This window comes from Bufo gargarizans, chromosome 5 (genome assembly GCF_014858855.1).
Source record: "Bufo gargarizans isolate SCDJY-AF-19 chromosome 5, ASM1485885v1, whole genome shotgun sequence".
Classification (NCBI taxonomy): Eukaryota; Metazoa; Chordata; class Amphibia; order Anura; family Bufonidae; genus Bufo; species Bufo gargarizans.
Window position 1 is genome coordinate 375,699,551 of NC_058084.1, and position 12,933 is coordinate 375,712,483.

Sequence of the window (12,933 nt, forward strand, 5' to 3'; positions counted from 1 at the left end):
AAGACACAGACCCCTCTGAGTTTCACGTGAACCGAACTTAGGGTGATCCTACAGTAATTTGGTTCACTTGAGTCACTGGGGTTCGGGCCCATAATACAGATAATAAAACTGCAGCTGCGTTACAGGCGACTGAATGAGGCCTCAGAGTTGAACCCTAGTGAGTTAGGGCTCAAAACTGAGGTCTCATTAGTGAATACCTTAATTTAACAAAATAGTAGATCAAAATAAATAAAAAAAATAGAAAAAATAGAATGAAAGTATTTCTCATTAGTCAAATAAAACTATCACTTGTGAGGGCAAAGTAAAATAAAACTCACTGAATATCTTTCAATAAATAACAGGCAATACAGTACTACATCAATCCTGCATTGGGGGGTGCGAATGTTTTCCCTTCATATTAGGCTACATGCACACGACTGTGCCATTTTTTGCAGTCCGCACACCGCGGATCCACAAAAAAACGAAGGCGCCCGTGTTGCCTTCCGCAATTTGCGGAACGGATCGGGCGCCGGCAATATAAATGCGATTTGCGGACAAGAATAGGACATGCTATATTTTTTTGGGTGGTGCCGCGGAACGGAGCCATGGATGCGGACAGCACACGGAGTGCTGTCCGCATCTTTTGCGGCTCCATTGAAATGAATGGGTCTGCATCCGAGCCGCCAAAACGGCAGCTCGGATGCGGACCCAAACAATGGCCGTGTGCATGAGGCCTTAGGCAGTGTTCTTCAGCAAAATGTACTAAACTTGAGATTTATCACCAAACTGGAGGACAACTAATAATTTTAGATTTTTAGGCTTTTACATTAATATCTTAGGTAAAAGGAGTGAAATAAAACATTTCAGCGGTCAGTATGGTGATTGACATCAGGACTGCACACTTTTCATCAACAGTAAGTGCACATAAAGCATCTGCCTCATACAAAAATCATGATAACAATAACCTATTTTAAGCTATAAAAACACGAGAAGCTACGATGATAAATATCACAACAATAAGGTGAAAGGAAACAAAACTGTATACTGCTGAATTCACCCTTTTTTGGGTTTGAAGTAAGGCATGAATGTGATCTTTCACATGTCAGTGAATCACATATGGACAACATGGACTCCAGCTCATGCATCCATTGATTATTCATTTGTTTACTCACACTTCCTTGTTTTTCCACTGAATATGGTCAGTGGAAAACCAGAGGAGACATGCATCACCTTGGTCTGTGAAAACCACTGACAGAACATGGATGGAATCTGTGTTCTGCCAGTGGGTTTTCACTGACCATTGGTAGGAGATGCTCTGGAAATCCTTTTTTCGCCTGAAAGCGCTTGTGAAATACGGAAAACCCAAGGAGGGCAAAAAACAGACACATGGACCAAAAACCGCACCTTCACAGATCTTCATGGATGAAACACTGACAGTCCTGTGATGGACATCATCACTGGTAAGGACTTGTGAAAGGGTCTTAGACAACACAAAAGGAAAAAAAAATGATTGAAAACTAAAATGACTGTGATAGAACTGATGGACACTGACTGAGACTGCAAACTCATCCATTTTGGTCTAAATTTTAGACTTTGTTCAAACCTGTATTTTTATTTTCATTGCTCTGCACCATCACTGGAGCAGAACAAAAAGAATAATGGAAGCACCGGATCCCTGACATGATGGTCACCATAAGCATGCAACTGACCCAAATGATTAATAATGGGGTCCATTGGGTTTTCATCATGCTGTCCACCATTTTTGATCAGATCTCCTAAAAGAGCCCCCAACGCAGATGTGAACAAACTCTTAAACCCCAGAATAGGGATCGACCGATTATCGGTTTTACCGATATTATCGGCCGATATTGAGGATTTTAACTGTTATCGGTATCGGCATTTATTTTGCCGATATTCCGATAACAAATCGGGAACACAGATCGCGCTGCTGTCAGCGCTCTCCGTGTTCCCTCTGCAGCACAGGGGAGAAGGAAGCAGTGTCTCCCTCCCCCCTGTGCTGCTGCTTCCGCTGCAGCCAATGGGAGGACAGGGAACAAGAGGAGGGGAGGAGCTATGGCCACTGCGCCACCAATGAAGATAAGTCTCTCATTCATTCATATACAGGAGGCGGGAGCTGGCTGCAGAATCACATAGCCGGCTCCCGGCCTCTATGAGCTGTAGCTGCGTTCTACGGTAGTTAACCCCTCAGGTGCCGCGGATCGCAGCTACCGCTCATAGAGGTCGGGAGCCGGCTATGTGATTCTGCAGCCAGCTCCCGCCTCCTGTATATGAATGAATTAGATTTATTTTCATTGGTGGCGCAGTGTGCCCGCGGCCCCCCACCCCAGTATTAACAACATTGGTGGCGCAGTGCGCCCGCGGCCCCCCACCCCCACCCCAGTATTAATCATTGGTGGCAGTGGCCACAGGATCCCCTCCTCCTCCGATCGGAGTCCCAGCAGTGTAATGCTGGGGCTCCGATCGGTTACCATGGCAGCCAGGACGCTATTGAAGCCCTGGCTGTTATGGTAAGCTCCATGCTGCTGTGTGCACAAAGCACAGAGCAGCAGGGACAGTGTGAGCTCCTATTCACCCTGATGGAGATCTATCAGGGTGAATAGGACAAGGGTTCTAGTCCCTAAGGGGGCTAAAAGTTAGTAAAAAAAAAAAAACAACAACAAAAAAAAACAACAAAATATTAAGTATAAATGAAAAAGAAAGATTTACTAAAAAAAAAAAAAAATAAACAATTAAACATTCATTTTCAGCAGGAATTTTTTATTTTTTTTTCAAAAATGAAAATTCACATAATATCGGTATAAATTATCGGCTATCGGCCTAAAAGTTCACAAATTATCGGTATCGGTATCGGACCTAAAAAATCAATATCGGTCGATCCCTACCCCAGAAGACCTATCAGCTCTCCTGCCATATGTGCTTAAAGAGAACCTGACACCATGAAAATGCAGTGTAAGGTGCAGGCCGAATGTTATAGAGCAGGAGGAGCTGAGCAGACTGATATATGGTTTTATAGGAAAAGATTCAGTAAAGCTTGCAATTTCATTATTTAGATTCCTGCTCATTCTGGTCTGTGAAGTCCAGGAGGTGGTCCTATCAGTAATTGTCACCCTTCCCTCTATGACTGTCAATCACAGATAGGATCGAAAGCCAAGAAGGAGCAGGAATATAAATTAATGAAATACAAATTTTACTGAATCCTTTCACAGAAAACTACATATCAATCTGCTCAGCTCCTCCTGCCTGCAGCTCAAACCCCATGTTGATATATTTAAAGTAAATATTAATTTTTCCCATTAAATAACAATTCTTGAGCATTTTTTCTTATTCTGGACAGAGTTATTTTTAAGTCTGCAGTTCCTCAATTAGTTTTTCTAGAAACCTAAACAAATAAACAGACAATTGTTTGCTACCATATGAATTATTTCCTAACAAAAAAAAAAAAAAGAGAAATGGGCCCCATGCAAGCCCTTTTTAAGCCCAAAAATCCTAAAACATACAAATGCATAATAAAAAAACACAGCTTAAGGGCATATCTTAATAAGACTAGATCTTACTTCTTTTTTTTTTTTTTTTACCCTGAAAAAAATAAAATAAAGGAATAATAATAAAACAAGAAGTAATGAGCATGAGTATGGAGAAGGGCATGGGATCTAATAAATATGGTTCCACATGACTGATCAATCATGAAGGATTTTCTTGAATAAAATAATGGAATAATTGTAAGAGGAAGGAAGATTGACAGCAAGAGGATGATGATGACGGCAACTGAAGGGAAAGAAAACTGAATCTTCATCACTCATATAACAAAAGAGGAATTTATCATTCCTCTTATGCTTCTTTGTGGTATAGAAAACTGGATTTGAGACTTTTCAATGCATTTGCCAATTTTTCACAATCTGCATTTTACACAGCCCTCACCAAGTCTACAAAAAGGGGGTATGGTGATGGTGGAGTGAGGGCGTTGCCTCTTCTGGTCTTTCCATGCAGCGTAATGAAATCGTTGGCAGCTCAGTCATCATTTACGTCAGTTTTTTGGAGTAAATGATGAACTAGGCGAGGCTGATGGTCCCGCCACTCCCCCATTTAGTAGAATTGGTGTGTGCAGCGTAAAATGCAGATTTCAACTAGAAAAAGTTGGAAAAGTCCAAAATCTGATGGATTTGCAAATTCTGTATGCCAAAAAGAGGAGTAATGGGAATAATCAATTCCCTCCTCTATAGTACTATGCAATTTTACACAATAAACTTGTTATTATCCTACACTTTTGATTGAGCAACTAAACTTAGAATTTTAAAACTACAACAAAAGAGAATGTGATACAAGACATTTAAAATAAGAATGTAAACTAGTGCAGCATAGCCTGGGGTACAGATGTTCAATATTAATACAAGGTCTCAATTAATTAATTATTCCTACAAACCAAAAAAACTAAATTAAAAATACAGTTCCCACTTCACCAGTGAGTTAGAGTAATAGACAGTGAGAAGGACACAGGAGAGTGCACTAACTCCCAGCCTCTCACTATAGATGCAAGATACTACAGTGTCACCGTTTGTGGGGCTATTACTAGCTCTATACTGCTGTCAATTTGGCAGTGCAAAGCACTGGGAACCAGGAAACGTCACCCCACTGTCAAAGGGATGCAAATTGCACCCATACACCCAGCAGATCAGCTAGAGGCTAACAGGCTAGAGGCACCACAAACTAATGGTAGACACTAATAGATAACGTGTATGACCTAAATGTTTGAATGATCACACTATTGAAATCTAGTCCGTCCAGGACTAACCACAACTTGTTCACTGTGAAGGAGGAGACTGCGCATTAAAAACTACAACTGCCCCCCTTGTAGTTTAGGTCTTACTGCCTAGTTTGCAACTTTTTAAAAAATTGTCACATCTCCCACTTTTTTCGCCGCCATCAGCACTTTTCAGGAGGGTGGGAAAGGGGCGTGGCCAGCAGCCGCAACAAATTTATATTCATTTACACTAGTTTTCTGGCACAAATTAAGTCAGAAACCTACAGCAGCTCTGAGCTGTCATAGATTTCTGTACAGGCGCACAGACTGCTGGAAAATGCTCCTAATTTATGATGAGGCCTGCACCTCATCATAAATTAGGTGCATCTTCGGGATATCAAGACTAGCGCCGAAAGCTATGGCCTTGATAAATCTCCTGCAAAACCTGCAAAATAAACTGCAAAAACGTGCGCATCAGGGTGCACTTACACAACCATCTGTATTTTGTGGTCCATGTCCGTGTGACGTCCGTTTTGAACCCGTTTGCGTTTTTGTGCGGGCCCATTGTAACAAAGCCTATTCTTATCCACAAAACAGACAAGAATAGGACATGTTCTATCTTTGTTGCGGGACTGCGGAACGGACATACAGGTGCAATGTTTGCAGCCCCATTGAAATGAACGCGGACCAAAAATACAGTCGTTTGATGGGGCCTTAGAGATTCCTTTACAAAAAATTTTAACATTTTTTACATATAAGAATGGGAAAAATATTGTTAACTCTAGGTTAATAGTGACTACAGAAGTAAAGACTGTACATTAGGATGATTTCAAATCAGTCTCACGAGGAGTTATAGCACTGGTGGGAAGCGTTCTGCACAGAATCCAACAGTGTATGCCCCCATATGGTACTGTATATAACGGCATCTGACACAGCTGTACATTCAGCTCCTGCATCACAAGATTTCCTCGGTGAATGCACCAAATGTAAAGTCTAAATACAACATGAACACAATCTAACCTTTTGAGACTACAATTCATTTATTTACCTAGTAATCTGCAATGATATCTAAGACTGTGTAGAATTATCTGACGCTACCAGTACGAGGACAAAATAATTTTCATTATGGCGTTTAATAGATGTCAATTAACAGATAAGTCAGCTGAGGTTATTGCTGATTTCACTCACACAGGAAAACCCTGACACAGCTTTATTAGAAATGATTCTTGTAATTACAAAAGGCATTAGAAAAAGGAACAATTTCACTCGATTAAATATACAACGTACAGTATAACAGAAAAGAACAATGAAGATAACGTCACCTTCCAACAGGGCGATGACCGCGAGCACGTAGCCAAGTGAATTAAGTCAGGAAAGGGGAACAGAACATGTACTCTGGGTACGGGGGTGAGGATCTATCTCCAAAAAGCCACTCTAGGTCAGGGAGTTGAAGTCTAGCTAAGGGCTCTTTCACACTTGCGTTGTCCGGATCCGGCGTGTACTCCACTTGCCGGAATTACACGCCGGATCCGGAAAAACGCAAGTGAACTGAAAGCATTTGAAGACGGATCCGTCTTCAAAATGCGTTCAGTGTTACTATGGCAGCCAGGACGCTATTAAAGTCCTGGTTGCCATAGTAGTAGTGGGGAGCGGGGGAGCGGTATACTTACCGTCCGCGCGGCCTCCGGGGCGCTCCAGAATGACGTCAGAGCGCCCCATGCGCATGGATGACGTGTTCCATGTGATCAGGCCATCCATGCGCGTGGGGCGCCCTGACGTCACTCTGAAGCGCCCCGGGAGCCGCACAGATGGTAAGTATACTGCTCTCCCGCTCCCCACTACACTTCACCATGGCTGCCAGGACTTTAGCGTCCCGGCAGCCATGGTAACCATTCAGAAAAAGCTAAACGTCGGATCCGGCAATGTGCCGAAACGACGTTTAGCTTAAGGCCGGATCCGGATCAATGCCTTTCAATGGGCATTCATTCCGGATCCGGCCTTGCGGCAAGTGTTCAGGATTTTTGGCAGGAGCAAAAAGCGCAGCATGCTGCGGTATTTTCTCTGGCCAAAAAAACGTTCCGGTCCGGAACTGAAGACATCCTGATGCATCCTGAACGGATTTCTCTCCATTCAGAATGCATTAGGATAAAACTGATCAGGATTCTTCCAGCATAGAGCCCCGATGACAGAACTCTATGCCGGAAGAAAAGAACGCAAGTGTGAAAGAGCCCTAAGGGAAAGTAATGGTTCCAGGATCATAAAATTGTGGAATACTTTGGAACTGAATTAGACACAAGGGGGGAGATTTATCATCTCCCTTGTGCCTGAAAAGTAGGGTTAATAAGTCGGAAACTATGGGGGTCATATATCAAGCTGAAATACGCCTACATTAGGCATATTCCAGGCACAGATTGCAGCACAACGATTAGTTGCACCGCAATCTGCGACTTCTTCCCCACTCACGCCAGGTCTAAAAAGTTGGGTGTGGCATGGGCGAGGAAGGGGATAGGACAGTATTTCAGGTGTAGAAAAAGGTCTAAATGTAAGACAGCTCGGAAGCTGTCTTACATTTAGAAGTGGCGGAGGATCCGCCGAAGTTATGAAGAGGCCGACGCCGCTTCATAACTCCATGAACCCACCGCCAGTGTAGGGGTTTATTAAGCATAGACGCCAGTCTTAATAAATTACCCCCTTTGTGTTTGCGACTTTTTAAAAAATTGTCACATCTCCCACTTTTTTTCGCCGCCATCAGCACTTTTCAAGATGGTGGGAAGGGGGCGTGGCCAGCAGCCGCAACAAATTTATAATTAAACTCGTTTTCTGGCACAAATGAAGTCAGAAACCTACAGCAGCTCTGAGCTGTCATAGATTTCTGTACAGGCGCACAGACTGCTGGAAAATGCTACTAATTTATGATGAGGCCTGCACCTCATGATAAATTAGGTGCGTCTTCGGGTTATCAAGACTAGCGCCGAAAGCTATGGCCTTGATAAATCTCCTGCAAAACCTGCAAAATAAACTGCAAAAACTTGCGCATTAGGGTTCACTTACACAACCATCTGTATTTTGTGGTCCATGTCCGTGTGACGTCCGTTTTGAATCCGTTTGCGTTTTTGTGCGGGCCCATTGTAACAAAGCCTATTCTTGTCCACAAAACAGACAAGAATAGGACATGTTCTATCTTTGTTGCGGGACTGCAGAACGGACATACAAGTGCAATGTTTGCAGCCCCATTGAAATGAACGCGGACCAAAAATACAGTCGTTTGAATGGGGCCTTAGAAATTCCTTTACAATTTTTTTTTACATTTTTTACATATAAGAATGGGAAAAATATTGTTAACTCTAGGTTAATAGTGACTACAGAAATAAAGACTGTACATTAGGATGATTTCAAATCAGTCTCACGAGGAGTTATAGCACTGGTGGGAAGCGTTCTGCACAGAATCCAAGCCTGTTGTGTGACTACAAGAGAAAGACTAGATAATACATTTCAGTGAAGCAGAGTTTTGTCAGAGTTGTGGATTAGATATATCAACTTGCTGCTGGTAGTTTTCCCATTTAGGAAGTCTGCTCTGTGTGAGAGCCTCTAGCAAACCTATTTATTTCAATAATAAAAGGATCACGGTAAAAAGCTACAAAATAGAAAACAGCTATTCCATTGTAACTGTTTAGGATGTATGATATGCACAAAGCAGTACTACCTCTTTGTGAAGACCACCCTTTCACCCAGACCCGATTTCCTCAATTCCACCGACATATACAGGGAGTGCAGAATTATTAGGCAAATGAGTATTTTGACCACATCATCCTCTTTATGCATGTTGTCTTACTCAAAGCTGTATAGGCTCGAAAGCCTACTACCAATTAAGCATATTAGGTGATGTGCATCTCTGTAATGAGAAGGGGTGTGGTCTAATGACATCAACACCCTATATCAGGTGTGCATAATTATTAGGCAACTTCCTTTCCTTTGGCAAAATGGGTCAAAAGAAGGACTTGACAGGCTCAGAAAAGTCAAAAATAGTGAGATATCTTGCAGAGGGATGCAGCACACAATTGCAAAGCTTCTGAAGCGTGATCATCGAACAATCAAGCGTTTCATTCAAAATAGTCAACAGGGTCGCAAGAAGCGTGTGGAAAAACCAAGGCGCAAAATAACTGCCCATGAACTGAGAAAAGTCAAGCGTGCAGCTGCCAAGATGCCACTTGCCACCAGTTTGGCCATATTTCAGAGCTGCAACATCACTGGAGTGCCCAAAAGCACAAGGTGTGCAATACTCAGAGACATGGCCAAGGTAAGAAAGGCTGAAAGACGACCACCACTGAACAAGACACACAAGCTGAAACGCATAGACTGGGCCAAGAAATATCTCAAGACTGATTTTTCTAAGGTTTTATGGACTGATGAAATGAGAGTGAGTCTTGATGGGCCAGATGGATGGGCCCGTGGCTGGATTGGTAAAGGGCAGAGAGCTCCAGTCCGACTCAGACGCCAGCAAGGTGGAGGTGGAGTACTGGTTTGGGCTGGTATCATCAAAGATGAGCTTGTGGGGCCTTTTCGGGTTGAGGATGGAGTCAAGCTCAACTCCCAGTCCTACTGCCAGTTTCTGGAAGACACCTTCTTCAAGCAGTGGTACAGGAAGAAGTCTGCATCCTTCAAGAAAAACATGATTTTCATGCAGGACAATGCTCCATCACATGCGTCCAAGTACTCCACAGCGTGGATGGCAAGAAAGGGTATAAAAGAAGAAAATCTAATGACATGGCCTCCTTGTTCACCTGATCTGAACCCCATTGAGAACCTGTGGTCCATCATCAAATGTGAGAGAAAACAGTACACCTCTCTGAACAGTGTCTGGGAGGCTGTGGTTGCTGCTGCACGCAATGTTGATGGTGAACAGATCAAAACACTGACAGAATCCATGGATGGCAGGCTTTTGAGTGTCCTTGCAAAGAAAGGTGGCTATATTGGTCACTGATTTGTTTTTGTTTTGTTTTTGAATGTCAGAAATGTATATTTGTGAATGTTGAGATGTTATATTGGTTTCACTGGTAAAAATAAATAATTGAAATGGGTATATATTTGTTTTTTGTTAAGTTGCCTAATAATTATGCACAGTAATAGTCACCTGCACACACAGATATCCCCCTAAAATAGCTAAAACTAAAAACAAACTAAAAACTACTTCCAAAAATAGCTTTGATATTAATGAGTTTTTTGGGTTCATTGAGAACATGGTTGTTGTTCAATAATAAAATTAATCCTCAAAAATACAACTTGCCTAATAATTCTGCACTCCCTGTACATACTGGCCATCCCCCTAGAAGACCACTTTTTTAATGTAATTTTATGTGGTAGCTTCAAAGAGGTAAGTACCCAGCGCTGCCCGAGAATGAAGTGTTGGTCTGTTTGTGTATTTATTGGATATGTTCCAAGGGGCCCAGGAGGCCAATCCATGATCCAAGACCCATTTTATTTTATTTTTTACGGGAAATCGCTAGCAGCCCTATATACTCCGGCAGTTACACAGTTTATTTTATTTTTACTGTCCCTCATAACAGTGACCTCCACAGTGCTCTTCCCCCTTAACTGTGACCTCCACAGCATCAAGCCCCCTTAACAGTGACCTCCACAGCACCGACCCCCCCCCCCCCGGAGACTTCTTCTCCAGATGGAGGCAGTGCCCATGGTCTTTCGAGGAGATTTTACATGGAACAGCTTTTTAGCATTTATATACAGTATTTGTATAGGTAAGGCTACTTTCACACCAGCGTTTTTACTGGATCCGTCATGGATCAGCAAAAACGCTTCCGTCATGATAATAAAACTGTCTGCATCTGTTATGAATGGATCTCTAAAATAGCAATGAAAACGGATCCGGCACCCATTCTGTTACATTGTGTTTCATGCCGGATCCGTCTTGCTCCACATCCCATGCTGGACAGCAAAATGCTGCTTGCAGAGTTTTTCTGTCCGTGATTGGGAAACAACCAAATGGAACGGAATTGCATTCTGGTGCACGCCGTTCCATTCAGTTCAGTTTTGTTCCCATTGACAATGAATGGGGACAAAACTGAAACATTGTCAGAAGGAAAACGCTGATGTGAAAGTAGCCTTAATCATGTACCCCCCTAGATGCCTTTTCTCAAGACTAAATAAATGTAATTCTTTTAATCTTTTCTCATAACTAAGACCCTCCATGCTTCTTATCAGTTTATCGCACTCTCTCTTCTTGCTGCAGGAGACAAACTCAATAGAAAGTCTATGGACCCGTTTCGATTCCATGATTTTCTGCACTAAGGAGAGAGAGGGTGCTATGTGAGCACTTTTCTCTCCTCATTCTAGGGATTGCGGGGGTCTCAGCACACAGACTCGCACTGATCAAAACCTTTGAAATGTCTCTATAAAATATTAAAAGTTTTCTGAAAATTAAGAGGCAAAGTAGAATTAGGTCAATCCACTAGATGTATAATACAGTAGTGATAAAACCACAAAAATACATACATTTGACAATATTTTAACTATGTTACATGTCAGACGTTTTGACAGGAGAGGGTCTGGGTGTGGAGGCTGCTTCTGCTTAAACAGGAGGCATGAGCCTCAGCTGAAGCTTATATTTCTGGTCAGCTCCCCACAGTGAGCGGATAAAGGGGCGAATGGATTCATAGAAAGGTAACGGGCTTTCTCTGAATCTGTAGACCATTTGCTCAGCCAGAAAAAAAGGGCACAATGCTCAACGGAGTGCTTCTGCCCTCTGGTTTTAGCGATCGGTGGGGGTTCTAGCATTCGGGCCACAACTGATCAAAATTTCGGACCTCTAACCTCCTCTAGCTGGGAAGCACAATACACAGGAGAATCTTATTTCATGGCTGATAAAATAATATTTTATATAAAGTAAAGGTTCATGAATAGAGGAGGGAGAATTTTTTGCTCCATTTAAATTTTGCTGCTGCCCATTGGTAAATGATGCATTGGTGAATCACTTGTTTGTGTTTCAACTTTGGCATATTTAGAAGAAACACAGGCAAACCGACTTTTTTCTATTCTATGGACCTGCAAATCGATAAAACATTGAAAGATGCAAATGCATCTGCTGAACCTGAATCCTGGCCAGATCTCAGCACAAAGCTCCATTTACCATTCAGATACTGTATTACATCACAGTTGGTGCCTCTGAGAAAATATAATCTCACTTCTCAGTCAAAATCACATAGACTATGATTTAACACCATATCTAGCTTGTATTTACTCTACAGACAACTACAGCACAGAAAGCAATCTTCTTCTACCAGCACTGACATTTCTGCTTAATATGTATGCAAATTTCCAGCTCTCCATAACACAATCAGGATCACATTCACTCATAAATCTGATTTTGTAAAATGCTATAATTGGAGCCAATGGAGTGAATATCAAATAAAAAAACATGCCTCAGAACGATGGCAAGAGCCCATCACAGAGTGCCATGTAATTCAGACCTCTTTCAACATTTCTATACTTTCTGTGGGCCAGCTTGATATCACCAATGAAAAATCATCCGAAATACAAATAAATCCCTCTGCAAAAGCAGTAAATCAAGAAATGGGAGAAGGAGTGGTAGGTGTAGATGGGCTAAACTAACAGCGAAATAGCAAAATTGTGATGGAAAAAAAATATCCCAAACTACCAGATAGAGATTAACCACATCATTTTTTAAATCTATATAGAACTAATATGAGATCCACACAGTTACTTACTGTGACTATATTTAATAGATCCTCTAATCGTCCAGGCCTAAACATAGTGATTAGCACTGCGCAGGTGGTTTTATAGTCACTATGACAGGCATGGCCAACCTGCGGCTCTCCAGCTGTTGTAAAACTACAACTCCCACCATGCCCTGCTGTAGGCTGATAGCTGTAGACTGTCCGGGCATGATGGGAGTTGTAGTTTTGCAACAGCTGGAGAGCTTCAGGTTGGCCATCCCTGCACTATGAGCAGTTTATTGGGGCATTTATTTTTAGGTGGTTACTGTGTTTAAAAAAGCGGTCATTTGATTTAAATATAAGACAAGAACTTAGAGGGAAATTTATAATTCCCCTTACGCCTCTTTTCGGATTTGCGACTCTTCAATGTATTTGCGACTTTTCTACTTGCAATCTGCATTTTATGCCACCCACGGGCATGGCAAAGGCAGAATAAGGACATTGCAA

General features: G+C 42.2%; 1 protein-coding gene across 1 annotated transcript in view; it reads right to left on the reverse strand.

Annotated features, from left to right (window-relative positions):
* OSBPL10 (oxysterol binding protein like 10) overlaps window positions 1–12,933 on the reverse strand; it is a 380,196-nt gene that overhangs the window by 161,261 nt on the left and 206,002 nt on the right. The window lies entirely within an intron of this gene.